Here is a 17,147-nt window from a genome sequence, read left to right on the forward strand (position 1 = left end):
CAGCCATCCCTTCCACCCCGCCCCCACCCCCCGCCAGCCCGCCCTCCTCCCTCTGACTGGCTCCCGCCTCCCCATCATTCTCCCAGCCCCCTCTTCCCTCTCTCTCTCAGTCTCACTCTCTCTCTCTCCCCCTTCTTTCCTTCATCCCGGCCTCTCTTCCCACCTTCCCCAGCAGGAGACAGGGGCCGCACTCTCCCCTCTCCAGCCCCCTCCCCGGGCCGGCGGGCTCGGCTCCGCGCCCTCCGCTGGGGCCGCCGCCATCTTGCGGGATGCTGGGGAGGGAGCCGCGAGCAGGCAATGGAAACAATACATCTTTTATGAAGCACCCCCCCCCCCCGCCCGCCTGGAAATCTTACATTAACGTGGCATTGATTTCCCTCGGAATGGAAGGGCCTCTCGTGCGCCCCCAGAGGGGCTGGAAGGCGGGGTGGGACTTGGGGAGGAGGGGGCCGTGCTGTGTGTTGGGGGGGGGATCGTCTGCTCCCGGCTCTGCCTCGAGCCCAGCAGCCGGTACCCCCCCCCGCCCCCCCCAGGTCCGGGCCCCGCGCAGAGGCAGCCCCCGAAAGTGGGCTCCTCGGCAGAGGGACGCAGTGGGCCGGTTCCCAGACGGGGGTCCGGGAGCGTGGCTTTGGAACAATTCCTGGACCTGGGGCGCCCCGAGAGTCCCTCCTCGGCCTTGGCATTGGCCAGAAAAGGCGCAGGAGAGCCTCGGCTGCCCCTGGGCCCACGATGTGCGGCCAAACGGGACACGTGTTCCCCCCCACACCCCAACCCCCCACCCCAGTTTGGGCTCTCTCTCCCCTCCCCACCCGGTTTCCTTCCTCTCTCCTCCCCCATCTTGCCACCTAACTCCCCGTTCCGCCTCCCTCCTCCTCCCTCGTCCTCTCCCGGTTCCCCCCCTCCCCATCTCTTCCCTGCTGCCGACTGCTTGACTGCTCCCTCCCCCCACACCCCCTTCCCTGCTTGCTAATGGCCCGGTGGCAGGCAGGCGGCTCCTCGCCTGTTTCCGGGGGAGTCGGGTTTGCAGCCAGGGGAGATGCTGGAGAGACTGGGGTGGGGGGAGAAGAATTATACACACATAAATCTGGGATAATGACGGTGGTGCTGATGGGGCTGGCAGCCGCAGCTCCCAAGCGCCACCCCCCACCCCCCCAGCCGCCAACACTCGACAACCAACCAGGACTTCCTGGCTCTCTGGAGGGCCCATGGATCCTTGTCATCTCTCTGAATGGGTCCTGCTGGGTAGACAGGGCGCAGGCTAGTGTGGGACATCTCATGCCGCACCGGGTCAGGGCAACTAGGCACAACCATAAAGACAGGTGGATTTTCTGGGCCTGCAGGTCCCGACCCTGTAGCCCCCCACCATCTGGAATCCCCGTGTCTCTAGGTTTCCCGAGGTCACGCCTCCCACAAGATGGCATCTTACATATAACTGAACAGTCAGACCTGGATTTTCTGCCCTTTCCCCTTTCCTAGATGTGTGACCTTGGGCAAGTCACTTAACCTCGCTGAGATTCAGTTCCCTCCAAGTCGAGGATGGCAACCATCTTCAACTAGAACAGGAAGCATGATCCTGACAAGTTCAATGTTATGTGAAAGAGACCAGACAGAAGAGGTTCCATTTACACAGTAAGGTTCCATTTACACGAAATTCAAGGACAGGCAAAACGAATCTATGATGACAGAGTCAGACTGGGGGCTTTGGACTTCCAGGAATGGGCATGAAGGAATTTTCTGGAGGGATGGACATATTCCTTCTTGGTTTGGGTGGTGGATACGCAGGTATGTACGTGCATAAAAATTCACTGAGCTGAAGCTGAAGATCTGTGCACTTTACCTTATCCGAGTTAACACTCCATTTTATTTATTTTTATTTTTTTTAATGTTTATTTATTTTTTGAGAGAGAGACAGAGCGTGAGCAGGGGAGGGGCAGAGAGAGAGGGAGACGCAGAATCCAAAGCAGGCTCCGGGCTCCGAGCTCTCAGCACAGAGCCCGACGCGGGGCTCGAACCCACGAACCGCGAGATCGTGACCCGAGCGAAGTCAGATGCTTAACCGACTGAGCCACCCAGGTGCCCCTTAACACTCCATTAAAAAAAAAAGAGAAGGAAACAGAGAAAAGAAAATGTCCCCTAGACATCACCCACTTCTTTTTTTTTTTTTTTAGACATCACCCACTTCTTCCCACTTCTGTGGCCCCCACCCCAGCCCAGTCCCCCTCACGGCTCACCTGGATTATTCTTGTTACTTCTGCCCTGGAGTCTTGCTTCTGCCTTTACTCCTATCCGTCTTTGCAGGGGCCCAGAGGGGTCTTTGAAAAGACCAGAAAGTTGTCATTCTGTTCAGAACCCTGCATTCCATCCCGGTGGCTCCTAGATTCAATTCAAATCCCTCACTGAGCCTCTTCGGGACCCTTCTCCCCGTTGCTTACCGCACTCCAGCTTCACAGACACTTGGCACTGGCTGTTCCCCTTCCTAGAACACCCTTCCTCCTAGATCTCACTGTTGGCTAACTCTACTGCCTTCTTCAAGTCCCAACTCCATGTCTCCTCCTCCGGGGGACCTTCCCAACCCCCGCCCACTACCTCTTTGACACTTCCCACCCTCCAATATTGCTTTGTTTCTCTGTCTTTATGTGTGCAGTGCCTCGCCACTCTCCACTGGAGCACAGTCTCTTTTTGGCCCTTGACTCTTACTCTGATCGTGTCCCACAATATCTGGCATCTATTAGATGTCCGATATAGGTTGACTAAATGAATTAAATAAGAAGGTTCTAACTATTTAAGGATATAAGTGATGGAAAGTCCAGGCATTCAATAAACCGGGGAACTGCCTTCTTCATGAAGATAGAACATGAAAATAATCTGTGGCTATTTGCTCTTTTTTTTTTTTTTTTTTTTTTTTGCTTTTTAAAATTATTTATTGAGAGAGAGAGAGAGCATGAGCAGAGGAGAGGCAGAGAGAGAAGGAGAGACAGAATCTCAAGCAGACCCCTCACTGTCAGCACAGAGCCCTGCTCAGGGCTCGATATCATGAACCAGGAGATTGCAACCTGAGCAGGAATCAAGAGTCAGATGCTTAACCGACTGAGCCACCCAGGAGACCCTGTGACTCTTTGCTTTTGTGCCCTCTCTCAGTCCAGAACTTGGGGAGGTAATTTGGAGTAGGAAATATTCTCCCAAAAGGAAGATATTTGCAACAGGTATATCTGACAAAGGATGCATATCCATAACATATAAAGAGCTCCTACAAATCAATAAGGAAAAGACAACCAAATTTATAAAATGATAGAAGACTTGAACAATTTGCCAAGTAGAAGTATCAAAATAGTCAATAAGCACACAAAAGGATGCTCAATGTCCTAAGTCATCGGAGAAATGCACATACAACCACAGTGAAATCTCACAACATAACCAATTGGAATGCCTAAAATGACAAAGACTGATGGTACCAAGTGTTGACAAGGATGTGGACAATTGGAACTTTTTTTTAATTTTTTTTTTCAACGTTTATTTATTTTTGGGACAGAGAGAGACAGAGCATGAACGGGGGAGGGGCAGAGAGAGAGGGAGACACAGAATCGGAAACAGGCTCCAGGCTCCGAGCCATCAGCCCAGAGCCCGACGCGGGGCTCGAACTCACGGACCGCGAGATCGTGACCTGGCTGAAGTCGGACGCTTAACCGACTGCGCCACCCAGGCGCCCCTGAACTTTTTTTTTTTTTTAAGTAATCTCTACACCCAACGTGGGGTTTGAACTCATGACCCTGAGATCAAGAATCACATGCTCTTCCAACTGAGCCAGCCAGCCACCCCTGGAACTTTCATACACTGCTGGTGGGAATGTAAAATGATACAGCCACTCTGGAAAACTGGCAGTGTCTCCTAAAATTGCACACGCACCTGCCCAATGACCCAGCTCTTGCACTCCTGGGTATTTACCCAACAGAAACATAAACTGTGTTCATATACAAGAAGGTTCATGGTGGCTTTGTCACAAGAAGCAATCACTGAAAACAACTCAAATATCCATCGACAGCAGAATACACGAGCAAATTGTGGCATGGTCTTACGATGGAATATTACACGACAAAGAAAAAGGACAGACTAATAATACTTGTGATGGCAAGGATGATTGCCACAGGTTCGATGTTATGTGAATGACACAAGACAGAAGAGGGCACGCAGTAGGGTTCCATTTATGTGAAATTCAAGGACAGGCAAAACGAATCTATGGTGACAGAGTCAGATTAGGGGATTTGGACTTCCAGGAATGGGCATGAAGGAATTTTCTGGAGGGATGGACATATTCTCTCTTGGTTTGGGTGGTGGATACAACAGGTATATACTTGCATAAAAATTCATTGAGCGAAAACTTAAGATCTGTGCACCTTACCTTATCCAAGTAACACCTCAGTCAAGGGCAGGGGAGGAGGGGGAAGATGGAAACAGAAAAGAAAATGTCCCCTAGAGCTGGGTATGGTCCCTATGCTGTGTGAGTCCTGGGAGGTTTCACCGTAGTCTTCCGGGGTGGACAAAAGTCGGAAAATGTAAACAGCTGCCCCAGATTCAGGAGGGAAGTTCAAGGGTGGGAGTGGCCCCTCCTGTGTCTCTGGGGCGACGAGGGCTCCTCGCCTCCTCTGGCAGTGGGGTGTGGGCAGTCCAGTCTGAGGGCAAGAGGATGCCCTTGAGGTCTCCTTCCTACCCCTTCATCCCCTCCAGCCCGAGCTGTGGACCCAGCCAACTCCTGTACCAGAAACGCTAGTGAGTCTGGTTGCTATGGGAACGGGGCTGCGAGGCCCCCAGGAACCCGCTGCTTTGCCTCATTGCACAGGGAGCTTTCCCCCCCTTTAAAGGGACATGGGAGTCAGGGGAGGGGGAAACCCCTTCCTCTGATCTTGAAGGAGACACGTCCCCCACCAGCTTTGGCCCAAACCACTGGTTTGGAGAGGAGGGTCTGGGTGGAACCCAGACTGGTTAAGGACGGAATCTGCTCTTCGGGTTATACCAGCCCTCCTCCTCCCTAATTTGATTTGTTTATTTTCTTTAAGTTTATTTATTTATTTTGAGAGAGAGGGAAAGAGAGGGAGAGGAACAGAGACAGAGAATCCCAAGCAGCCTACGCACTGTCAGCGCAGAGCCCAACACGGGGCTCGATCTCACAAACTGTGAGACCATGACCTGAGCTGAGATCCAGAGTTGGACACTTAACCGACTGAGCCACCCGGCTCCAAGTCCTTTCAAAGCCCAAGAAAAGAGTCTTTCCGTAGCTCTGACTTTTCCTGTGTGTTCATTCCTCCCCCCCCCCCCCCCCGCCCCGCCGTGGGAAAAATGGGTAGAAATGACGGGTAGAAGGGGCACTGCTTTTGGAGTCAGAAGGAAAGGAAGTCTGAGGGTCTGGCAGCCTTCCTGTGTGACCTTGACCCACTCCTCAACCTTTCTGGTTCCTCTTTTACAAAAACTGAGACTTCAGTTCCTACTTCAGAGATTACTGTGAGGACTTGCACGGATTCACACATGCAAAACGCTTAAGACAACTCCTGGCACATAGCTGCTACTCAATACGTCTGTTATTGTGTCGTGTCAGTCACTTTCATGTGGGATAAGGTATGTCACCCTCACCAGCAGCTTTGTGGGCTAGCCGCGATCATACCCCTTTCAAAGATTGGGTAACTGAGGCTCGAATGCTCTTGGAGGGAGGCCATTCTCCAGTCTCCCAGAAATCCTGGACCCTGGAACCACCCCAAGCCCTCAGCTCAGCGGCAAAACGGGTTGGTGGCACCCTGCCACTAGGGTACAGAGAGGGGCTGCCTCTAGCCCCTTTCGTCCTGCTTCCTGTGTGTGTGTGTGTGTGTGTGTGTGTGTGTGTGTGTGTCCAGAGAGTCATAGCTGCTTCAGGGCTAGTGTTACTGTAAGTAGTAAGTTGTGAGCGCTTCCTGACCTTGTCCCTTTGTCTATTATGTTCCACAGGGGATGCAGGAAATCCTTCCTTGGGGCAAGATAAATAAATAAACAAACAAACAAATAAATCAGATATTACAGATGAACCTTCCTGTCCCCCATTCCAGTTCCCTCATTAGAGGACCCACTGTTGTCTGTTTGGTGTATATCCTTACAAATCTTTTTTTTTTTTTTTTGAACATTTACATACACCTATACCCACCTATATAAATGTAGTATTGATTTGTGTGATGTCTTTTTGTTATGCTTATTTATTTACTTTGAGAGAGAGAGAGAGAGAGAGAGAATGCGAACGGGGGAAGGGCACAGACAGGGAGACAGAGAATCCCAAGCAGGCTCCGCTCTGTCACTGAACTCAGCGCAGAGCCCTATGCCTGGCTCGAACCCCCGAACTGTGACATCACGACCTGAACCCAAACCAAGAGTCAGACGCTTAACCCACGGAGCCCCCGGGCGCCCCTGATTTGTGTGATGGCTTAGTCTGGGTTCCCTCAAAAGAAAAAACCCTGAGACAAGCAAGGGTTTGGGGGCAAGTTGTCGGTCTGGGAGGCGACCCCAGGAAACAGCCGTAGGGGGTTGGGGAAGTGAAAAAGGAGGGGCAGATTGTGATTTTTCAAAGATGTCCACCCTTGGTATTTATACCGCTGTACAGGTTCTTTTTACAACAGGCTGAGGCTCCTCCCACAAGAGGCGGGGTCTGTGCACCTCTCCTTGAACCTGGGCGGGGCTTACGACTGCTCTGACCAATGGAGTATAAAGGAGGTGATTCTGACAGGCTTCAGGGGCTGGGTCACAGAAGAGAGGACCGCTTCCACCTGGGGCTCCCCTCTTGGCTTTTTTTCTCTCCTCCTTCTCCTCTCCCTCCTCCTCCTCCTCCCCCCTCCTCTTCTCCTCTGTCTTTCAATCCTTACCCTTGGAACCCAGCCATGTTGTAAGGAAGCCCAGGTCACACATGCGGGTGTTACAGACAACAGCTCCAGTTGGGTCCTCGGGCAACAGCCAGGGTCAGCCAGCAGTCCTGCTAGTGTCGCCCTCCGGATGACTCCAGCCCCCGCCTTTGAGGCTCCCAGCTGAGGTCTCAGACACTGAGGAGCAGAGACACGCTGTTCCCCTTGTGCCCTGGTCAGAATTCCCGATTCATAGAAACATGAGAGATAAGAAAATGATCATCAGCTTAAGGCACTGAACTTGGGTAATTTGTGAAGCGGGATTAGACAGTTAATACAACAGGGAAGGTAGGAAGCCAGCAGGGTGGGGCATTAACGAGCAGGGGACCCCTGTGGGCACCTGGGGCTCAGTCCTCCTGGGGACCTCTGGAGGGCGCTGGGAGTAGATTGAACATCTCAGCGTTGTCCCCCCTCCCCCCCCCCCCCCCCCCCCCCGCCACCACCACCCAGGTGAGGGAGTTGGGCATAGCCGCCAGCTCCCATCCGTCCCTGACAGAGGCCTGCTCCTGGGTGCGACCCCTGCCTTGCCGACCCCTAAGAAAATTCCCCCAGGTGGGGATGTAGCTGTTTGGGGTGGGATGCTGCAAGGCTCTAAGGGCACTGTCCACTAAAGCTTCAGGTGACCCCAGATGGACCCAGGGCATCGACCACAACGCTACACGTGCTTTTAAAAAAACATTTTAAACAGCAGTTGTATCATAGGGCCCACATCGCTCTGAAACTTGCTTTTATCGCTGTGTTAGTTTCTTGTGGCTGCACAAGCTGGGGGGCTTAAAGCGATAGAAACGTGTTCTCTCGCAGTTCTGGAGGCCAGAAGTCTGCAATCAGAGTGACACAGCAGGGCCACACTCCCTTGGAAGGCTCTGGGCTCTCGGGGAGGATCCTTCCTTGCCTCTTCCAGCCTCTGGGGGCTCCTGGCATTCTTTGACCTTCTTCCCCGTGTTTCCCCAAGCTCCCTTTCCTTTCTCGTGCAAGGACACCAGACAGTGGATTTAGAACCCACTCTAAAATCCAGGACGATCTCACCTTGAGATCCTTATCACTCCTGCAAAGAGTCTGTTTCCAAAGAAGGTCCTGTTCACAGGTACTGGGGGGTTAGGACTTGGGCATCCTTTTTCGGAGGGGCGCGGGGGGACACGACTCAACGCACTACGGTCACGGAAGATTTGGGTGCTGTTTGCACCACGTTTTTTGGGTCTCGTTCTCCATAGTCGGGACCATAATTCGCTTAATAATTCATCATTCCCCCTGGCTTTATCTGAGGTTGTTACTGACTTTTTGTTCTCGCCAAAGTCCTTGTCTGTACCATCTTGTGCAGGAGAACAAATATTTCTCCAAAAGTTGTTCCCACCGGTACAAGAGCTGGTTCTGAATTCTAAGTTAAAGAGGGCAGGATAAGCTAGTCCCCTGTGGCCTTCAAGATTGACCCTTCACCCTCCACCACCGGGCTCAGGGTGCTGGGAGCCCGATGGGGCTCCCTGGTCCTCCGGCTTCCCCGGATCTCGCCAACAGGGGGCGCTGGTAGGAGATGGAAGGAGGGAGGGCAGAGGGGTCAGCTGTGAGCTGGTTACTCACCTGACCAGGACCACAGCTCCTGGGGGTGGTAACAGCTCCCCAACCTCCCAGGACCCTAGGGTCACGTGCAACAGCGCTCCGCTCTTCTGTGACCCAGCCCCTGAAGCCCATTTCTATAACGGACCTCGAGTCACCCACATAACAGAGTCTGTTTCTCAGGGGGACCCTAACCGCAAAGGGCTTTTGCTTTTGAGTTTTTCCTCTTACCTAAAGGGTTTGATTGATTGATTGATCTCTCTCCCTCTCTCTCTGCCCCTCCCGGGCTCACGCATTGTGCTCTCTCTCTCTCTCTCTCTCTCTTTTCCAATGTAATTTATTGTCAAATTGGCTTCCATACAACACCCAGTGCTCATCCCAACAAGTGCCCTCGTCAATGCCCATCACCCGTTTTCCCCTCTCCCCCACCCCCACCCCCCCTCAGCTTTTTTTCTGTGTTTAAGAGTCTCTTGTGGTTTGCCTCCCTCCTCCTCTGTCTGTAGCTATTTTTTCCCCTTCAAAGGGTTATATTTAGAAAGAATTTAAAAATATTTAGCTTTGGGGCACCTGGGTAACTCAGTTGGTTAAGCATCCGATTTCAGCTCGGGTCATGATCTCACGGTTCATGAGTTCGGGCCCCGCATCAGGCTCCATGCTGACAGCTCAGAGCCTGAGGCCTGTTTCAGACTCTGTGTCTTCCTCTCTCTCTGCCCCTCTCCTGCTCGTGCTCTGTCTCTCTCTCTCTCTCTCTTTCTCAAAAATAAATAAACATAAAAAAAAAAATTTAAAGCATAAAAAGATTTAGCTTTATTATTGTGGTAACTATCACAGGCAGGAAACGCAGTCAGAGCACACGGAAAGACAACAGCGTTCTTGCACATTCCCAGCCTTGAGGAAATCACTGTTGATCTCTAGGTGTTTAGTCTACCAGGCTTTCTTGGGGCAGGGCTTTGGGGTCAGACAGAGCCGGGCCTGAGTCCCAGCCTGGCCACAACATGCTGTGTGATCTTGGTCAAGTTTCTTAACCTCGCTGAGCTTCCGTTTCCTCATCTGTAAATGGAGTAATGGTAGCACCCACTTCGTGGGCTTGCTGGGAGGTGCAAATGCCCAGGACTGACACATACCAGCACTTTCTACATATATCAGTGTCACAGGTAGTTCTCCAAATCCCCATTCAGGCGTTCTAGATATAACAGGATCCCAGCCCTGCCTTTTGTGGTCAAACAAGTTCTGCCCTTGTTTCAACAGTCCTAGAACCTCACAAGGTTGCTGCTAGGCTGCCAGGATTTTGTTTTGTTTTGTTTTGTTTTTTGAGGTCTTAGGTTGGGTTTTTTTTTTTTATATAGTTTTTCAGCCAGCGCCCTAAAAAATTGAAGTTCACGTTTGTCTAGTACTAGGTGCAAAGCACCATGTTAGACACTTGATAGACATAATTTTCTGTAACCCTCACAATAACCCATTTCACAGAAGCAGGAATGGAGGCACAGCTAGTAGGTGGATGAGGCAAGATTTCTTCCCATTCCCTGCCTTCAGGACTAGTTGCTGTGGCCGCCTTGAGTCACTCCCTGGACCCATTTAACATAATCAATCTTGTCATTGTGTCAACGAAGACACGATAAGCCAAGGCCATAACCATGGGGCACCTGGGCGGCTCAGTCGGTTAAGCGTCTGACCCTTGATTTTGGCTCAGGTCGTGATCTCACGCACTGTGAGATCGAGCCCCCAGTCAGGCTCCGTGCCCGGAGCCTGCTTGGGATTCTCTGTCTGCCCCTCCCCTGCTTGCTCTCTGTATTTCTCTCTCGAAATAAATAAATAGATAACTAATTTTTAAAAAAGAGCCATATGGGGCGCCTGGGTGGCGCAGTCGGTTAAGCGTCCGACTTCAGCCAGGTCACGATCTCGCGGTCCGTGAGTTCGAGCCCCGCGTCGGGCTCTGGGCTGATGGCTCGGAGCCTGGAGCCTGTTTCCGATTCTGTGTCTCCCTCTCTCTCTGCCCCTCCCCCGTTCATGCTCTGTCTCTCTCTGTCCCAAAAATAAATAAAAACGTTGAAAAAAAAAAAAAGATCCATAACCGTCAGTTCGATTCAATTCCACAAAAATACATTGACCACCCACTACATGCCAGGCGTTATGCTTCTCAAGACAAGATTAATGGGATGCCCTTCTTTCCGGAGCATATGGACCTTCTGGGTTCACATGCTTTCACTGATGCCCGGACTTTGTGCTATGTGCTTCGGGTCACAGAGTCTCCCCTTGCATTTGGAGGCTCCGGGTGGTTAAAGGTGTTGGAACAAGGACTGGGGGACAATACGTTGGTGTTATTAATGTTGCTTTATCAACGGTTAAAGGCAATTTGGGGTGGCGGAGGGGAGGAAACTGTAGTCCAAAAGTTTAGGGGCCCGAGCTCTGGCCCCTGAATGCCTGGATTTGAATCCCAGATTCATGATTCCTTGTGGTGTGACCTTGGACAACCCCCTCGTCTCCCTATGCCTCAGTGCGTCCATCTGCAGAACAGACCTCATGAGAGCAACCTGTCTTCTAGAATCGTGGTGAAATCAGGGAGCTCTATAAAGCTGTAGGCAGCTCGGGGCACAAAGCAAGCACTCAGTAAGTGATAGAGATTATGATGATGATCCAGCCAGCGCCCCCCCCCCCCAGCCCCCAGAAAGTAGCCGGAGGGAGGACCCAGATTCTCTGAACCTGCAGGGCTGGTGTGGAGGAGTAGGAGGGAGCCAGGACCCCAGCCTCCGCTTCATGGGGGCTGCCAAATCCGGTCGAGGTGCGGCGAGGTCTGGCCTCCCCCAGCAAGCACGTTAATTACCTCTCAGGGTCACGGGTCTTAAGGAGCCCCTCTGCGGGATCTCACCCGGCCCTCTGTATATTGATCTCATCTAATCTCTCAGCAGGCGGGCGGGGCTCTAAATCCTTCTTTACTCCTTTCCTGCCCCCGCTGGGCCGGGAGGCCCCAGGCAGGGCTTAGCTCGCAGCGAATGAGGCCTGGGAAGCCAGAGCGCTTAGGGGGACATCTCTGCCCCTCATAACAGAAGATGGACAGCGCGGTGTGTACATAGGGGACGTCCCCCAGATGGGGGGAGGGCAGGCTGGCACTTCATCCCTCTGCCAGCCAGGGGACCAGGACACCCACTGTCCCCCCACCCCGGGTCTGGGAATCCACCGTTGGGGCTGTGGAACCCGGGTCAGTGGCCTCTCCCAGACAGCCAGCCGTGGCGCCCCACTGTCCCCATGGCGGGGGAGGGAGGGGGCTGGAGGAGGATTTGGGAGCTGGTGAAGGGCACTGCTTTGCTGCTCTGTCTTCTTGCAGAAGCCAAAGCTGCAGGGAGAGGCCGCCTGGCTGGGCTCTGCTGGGGTGATTAGCGTCTGCGGGGGCTCCTGGCCTTACCTGGGGTCACCGGTGCTTTTCCGGCCACTGCCAGTCGTTCAGGGGGCTCCCTGGGAGCCTGGGAGGCCTCAGTTCCCACCCTTGAAGTGGGCTCTGAGGGGGGGTGGGGAGCCCAGCGGTTCTGTGGAGCTGCCTGGTCCGGAGGGAAGGTCAACGGAGGCTGTGGGGCATGTGGGGGGACTAGTGGAGTGGGCGGGGCGCAGAGGTGGCCTCAGACACGCAGCTCGGTGGCGCTTGTTAAAACTCTGAAGACGGAGCAGTCTGGGTTTGAATCCACTTTTTGCTGGGAGACCCTGAGCAAGCGACTTTGCCTCTCGGGGCCTTGTTTCCTCCCGTTCCTTGTCACCTCCTCTGTTTTGGGTCAAGAACCGAGTCAATGAAACGGCTCGGAGCAAGGGCCCCTCCCGGCCAAGAGAAAAGGCTATCGACCGACCAACAGGTACGTGAAGATCGACGAGGGGGTGACAGCAGGCTCCTACCCGTGGAGGTTTACCCGTGCCCATCCGGGTGGCACACCTGGGACACATCTGGACCGTACCTGGAGCACATCTTCCAGGCTTCCAGCGACTGGTCCATCTTGGCCCGGCTCAACCAGCATCAGAGAGGCACTAAGTCCCTGGGTGAGGTCTCCTTTCCTGAGAAAACACACACACAAAAAAAAAGGGCGCTCAGCGAATGCCAGGCACTGTCCTGAGCACCTCACATTCATGACAGCACTTAACTTTACGACAACCTGCGAGCTGGAGGCCATCAGTGGTGCTGGCCAAGAATTGTGCTTCCTGCCCACCTGGGGGGGGGGGTCATGTGACTACTTCCAACCAATGAGTTGTGAGTGGAGCTGACACCTGGCATTCCCAACTAGAGCTTTTCATCGCCTGTGCGCGACTTTCCAAGGCCCTTATTTCCTTCTGACGTGACAGCAAGCAATGTTCCAGAATGTTCCAGAGTGTGACTGCTCCGCCAGTGACTCTGATAAGCAGACCCTCCCCGCAATGGCCCCAAATGGACATGAAGCATGAGTGAAAAATAAACCTGTGATTTTCAGTCACTGAGATGCTGCATTTCTCTTTTTCTGCAGCCTAGCCTAACCATCAGAAATTACATCCCCCCCTCCCCCACCTTTTATAGTTGAGGAAATTGAGACACAGACAAGGTTAAGTCACTTGCCTTAAGTCACCCAGCTAGTAAGTGACAGTCAGAGTTAGAAGCTGGGCAGTCCAGGGGTGTCTGGGTGGCTCAGTCAGTTGAGTGATCAACTTCGGCTCAGGTCATGATCTCGTGGTCCGTGAGTTCAAGCCCCCACGTCGGGCTCTGGGCTGACGGCTCAGAGCCTGGAGCCTGCTTCCGATTCTGTGTCTCCCTCTCTCTCTGCCCCTCCCCACTCATGCTCTGTCTCTCTCTGTCTCAGAAATAAATAAACATTAAAAATTTTTTTTCTTAAAATAAAAAAATGTTTATTTATTCATTTTGAGAGAGAATGACTTGGGGAGGGGCAGAGAGAGAGAGAGACGGAGAGAGAGAATCCCAAACAGGCTCCATGCCTCCAGCACAGAGCCGGACAAGGGCTTGATCCCATGAACCATGAGATCACAACCTGAGCTGAAATCAAGAGCCAGAGGCTTAACCGACTGAGCCGCCCAGGCGTCCCCAGAATCTGTGCGTTTTATTTCTAAACGGTCTTTCTGGATGGGACACAGTCACCCTGGGGGGCCTGGAAAGTATGGAAAATTCATAAACTGTAGTGGATTCTGGGTGGGGTTGGCTTCTGTGGCCTCTGATTGTTTGGGGCTTTTTGTTTTTCCTCTCCCTTGAACACGGACTCTCCTAGAAGGTTCCCTCCTCAGCTCCCCTGCGCCATACCCGGGAGGCTGGGGGGGGGAGGGCAGAGAGGGGGCTTTCTCCCCTCCCCCTCCTCACTTAGAAAGTCTATCTTCTGCAGCTCCTCCTTGTCCCCCTCCGGGGACAAATTCCCCGAGTCCTAGCGGATCTGCACCCCATTCCGCAGCTCCTCCCAGCGCGCCCTGCGAGGCCGCCTGGAATAGATGGAGGTCAAACATTGCAAAGGAGAAAAGCCCTGAGGCCAGACGGCCGAGCCCCCAGCTGAGCTTTCAGAAATGTCTTCTCACCTCTTCACCCCACGCGGCTTCCTTTGCTCTCCCGGGGTCCCTGAGGTCCGGCTGCAGCCCCCAGAGAGCCAGCACTACAGCGTCCCCTGCCCTCGGAGCCTCCCCGGGAAAACGTGGCCAGGCGGGGCTCAGGACACCTTCACACAAACCTCAGCTCGTCCTGCCCTGACCGGTTAACTCGACACTTACTCTACATTAAATACCAATTGGGCCAATTTTCTGCTGTAATTAAAACCTCTGCAGACGCGTTCCCTGCTCATCAGTGATGAGTTTATTAACCTCCAGCTCTGAAGGAATGTGGGGCAGGGAGAAGGACGGAAAAGTGTTTGGCTCCGGGCAGGGGGCAGGGGGCAGGCGGCCGGCAGCCGTGTTTGCAGAAGCGTCGGCATCTGTGCGTGGCCGGCCTCTGTGACGGGGACCCAGAAAGACCCATCCCTGCCGTGCTGACCTTCTGCAGCCCTGGAATCATAACTGAGTGTCTTTTGAGAGTTCCACCTCCCAGCCTGCTGACAAGCAGCTTGTCCGGAACCCGGAGACATGGCCTCTTCCAGCTCAGCAATCTGGGCTCGCTTGTCGTGCAGCATAACCGAGGCTGCGGTAACGATTACATATTATATCCCCACTTACAGAAGGTGAACCCGAGGCAGCCCGGTTTGCTTCCGAACCCAGGGGAGACCAAGATGGTTCTTGGCAAAGGGAGCCCCAGATCCTAGGGATAGACTCTCAAGGTTGACAGGGGGAGCAGGCCCGGCTGGTTCCCTCGTCTGCCGGACGTGTGAGGTTCACGGCCGCCAGCCATAGGGGCTGGAAGCTCAATGCCTGGCACACCCGGGGCACCTCAAGCAATCAATGGTCTGTTCGTCAGAGAAAACCTGTAGACTGGAGCATGACCCAGCCCCCAAAAGCAACTGTTTTCTTTTTTTAATCAATAGATTTCATTTCTTTTTTCTTTTTATTATTTTAAAAAATTTATTTATTTATTCTTGAGAGAGTGAGCAGGGGAGGAACAGGGTGGGGGGAGGCGGTGGAGAGAGAGGATCCCAAGCAGCTCCGCACTGTCAGCACAGAGCCCAAGGCGGGGCTTGATCCCATGAGCCGTGAGATCGGGACCTGAGCAGAAACCGAGAGTCAGTCGCTTAACCGACCGAGCCACCCAGCCGCCCTTGCTGGACAATTACAGTCGGACTCTGTGGGTGGGTGAAGGGGCTCCGGAAGAGGTACAGCCCCTGCAGGAGCCCTGGCTGAGGTCTGGCATCCAGACCCCCTGGGGCCCCTCCAGCCTTTCTCGGCTGCCACCCCTCGTTTTTCGTGTGACTCTTGTCCTTGCCTCCTGCTCACTCCCCCACCTGCTCCTTCCCTCTTCAGCCTCTGTCTTTCCTCCTGTGTTCTCTCTCCCAGGCTCCTCCATCCTGCTCCTCCCCAGCTCTCCGCCACTTTCTTGCCCCAGACGCGGGGATGTGAGAAAGTTCCGGCAGAAATTGCAATCTCCTCTCCTCTCATGTGGCTCCTAGATAAGACAGTAAAAATCCGATTTTCAGCAATTTGCTTCATTTGTGAGCTCTCCCTCGTCTCCCTTTCTCCCCCTGACACCAGCTTAGCAAAATTGCCTGGGCGGAGTGGATATTTTTAACCACTTAGTAGTCAGAGGAGGATCGTATAAAGTTTTGCAGGAAACCCGGCCCCGTGCAGCCAGCTGCTGGCTGTGTGCTTTGGGGGTTAGCGGACAAGCACTTAAGGAAGCCAGGTGGGCAGGCCGAAGGGAACTGAGTAGGCAGGAAGGGGCTTGGGGGGGGAACGGAGTGACCGGGACCAGAGGGGGAACAACGTGTGGGAGAGGGTCTGCCAGACGGGAGCTGTGGTTGCTGGAGGAAACCAGTCTGGGACCCAGGCTTCTCGTCCGGCCACAAAGAGATACCAAGGGAGCTTCCCCGGCACTTTGGGAAGGGGCGTCTCCTTCCCCAAACCAGAGGCGGCGGTGGTTGGGAACACAGTGAACGTTTATTGAGCACCTTGGCGCGCCGGGCACAGGCTGCTGGCTTTTTATGTGCGTTGAATCCCCGTCGCGGTTGCCGAAGGAAGCCTTCTTCTTCTGTGGGTATCAGTTAAGGCAAATGCGAGGCTGTGTCGCCACAAGGCCCCCAAATGCAGGTTCCCCGCCCCCGTCACTGTCCCAATGGTTGCTATTTGGAACATGCGGTCTCCACCACTACCCGAGTTTGACATCGGACCCTTGCCATCGAAGCCAGGAACCGAAAGGGTGCAGATAGCGAGGGAAATACCACGGCTTAAAGAACACGGGTCATTTTTTTTTTTTTTAGTTTTTATTTTTAGAAGTTATTTTTTTAAGTTTATCTATTTGTTTTGAGAGAGACAGAGACGGCGCAAGTGGGGAGGGGCAGAGAGAGAGAGAGAGAGAGAGAGAGAGAGAGAATCCCAAGCAGGCCCCACACTCAGGGCCCAATGTGGGGCTGGAAGCCACAAAGCCACGAGATCATGACCTGAGCTGAAACCGAGAGTCGGACGCTTAACTGACTGAGCCCCCCAGGCGCCCCTGGAACACAGGTCACTTCTGACTCACGTGCCGGCCATAGCTGCCTGCCCTGTGCTCTGCAAAGCCAACCACTCTCCCTAGAGTCACAGGCTGTCTTCAAGGATCTCACAGAGGCCAGGCGTCTCCGTCCATTGGGGCTGTTAGATTACAATAGACTGGGTGGCTTATAAACAAAAGACATGTATATCTAGGTTCTGGAATCCAGAAGTCCAAGGTCAAGGTGCTGGCAGATTTGGTATTTGGTGGGGACCTGCTTCCTGGCTCACGGATGGCTGTCTCCTCAGTGCATCCTCATATGGTGGGTGGGGCAAGGGAGCTCTCTGGGGTCTCTTAGAAGGCCAATGCTCCCATTCATGAGGACCCCATCCTCATAACTTAATCACCCCAAAGGCCCCGCCTCCAGTTGCCCCCATCCTGGGGATTCAGTTCCAACATCTGAATTTGGAGGAAGACACACATTCGGTTTATAGCAGCTGGCCACCTAGATGTTTTGTCCCTGCGTGACAAGGGCCACCGGCTTCCCAGCCTGTCAGATGGGAGTCTTTACCAGCTGCCCACCTGCTAAGATAATGTCAGATATTTTAGATTCTATGACCGAATTGTTAGTTACA

General features: G+C 53.5%; 1 long non-coding RNA gene across 1 annotated transcript in view; it reads right to left on the reverse strand.

The window, feature by feature from the left end:
* Positions 1-10,420: 10,420 nt before the first annotated feature.
* Positions 10,421-17,147, reverse strand: part of LOC123382411 — a 70,999-nt gene continuing 64,272 nt past the window's right edge. Inside the window, exon 4 of the long non-coding RNA XR_006590720.1 lies at positions 10,421-12,494. This is a non-coding gene — a long non-coding RNA (uncharacterized LOC123382411). The remainder of the gene's footprint in view (positions 12,495-17,147) is intronic.

The sequence above is a fragment of the Felis catus genome, chromosome A2 (assembly GCF_018350175.1).
Source record: "Felis catus isolate Fca126 chromosome A2, F.catus_Fca126_mat1.0, whole genome shotgun sequence".
Classification (NCBI taxonomy): Eukaryota; Metazoa; Chordata; class Mammalia; order Carnivora; family Felidae; genus Felis; species Felis catus.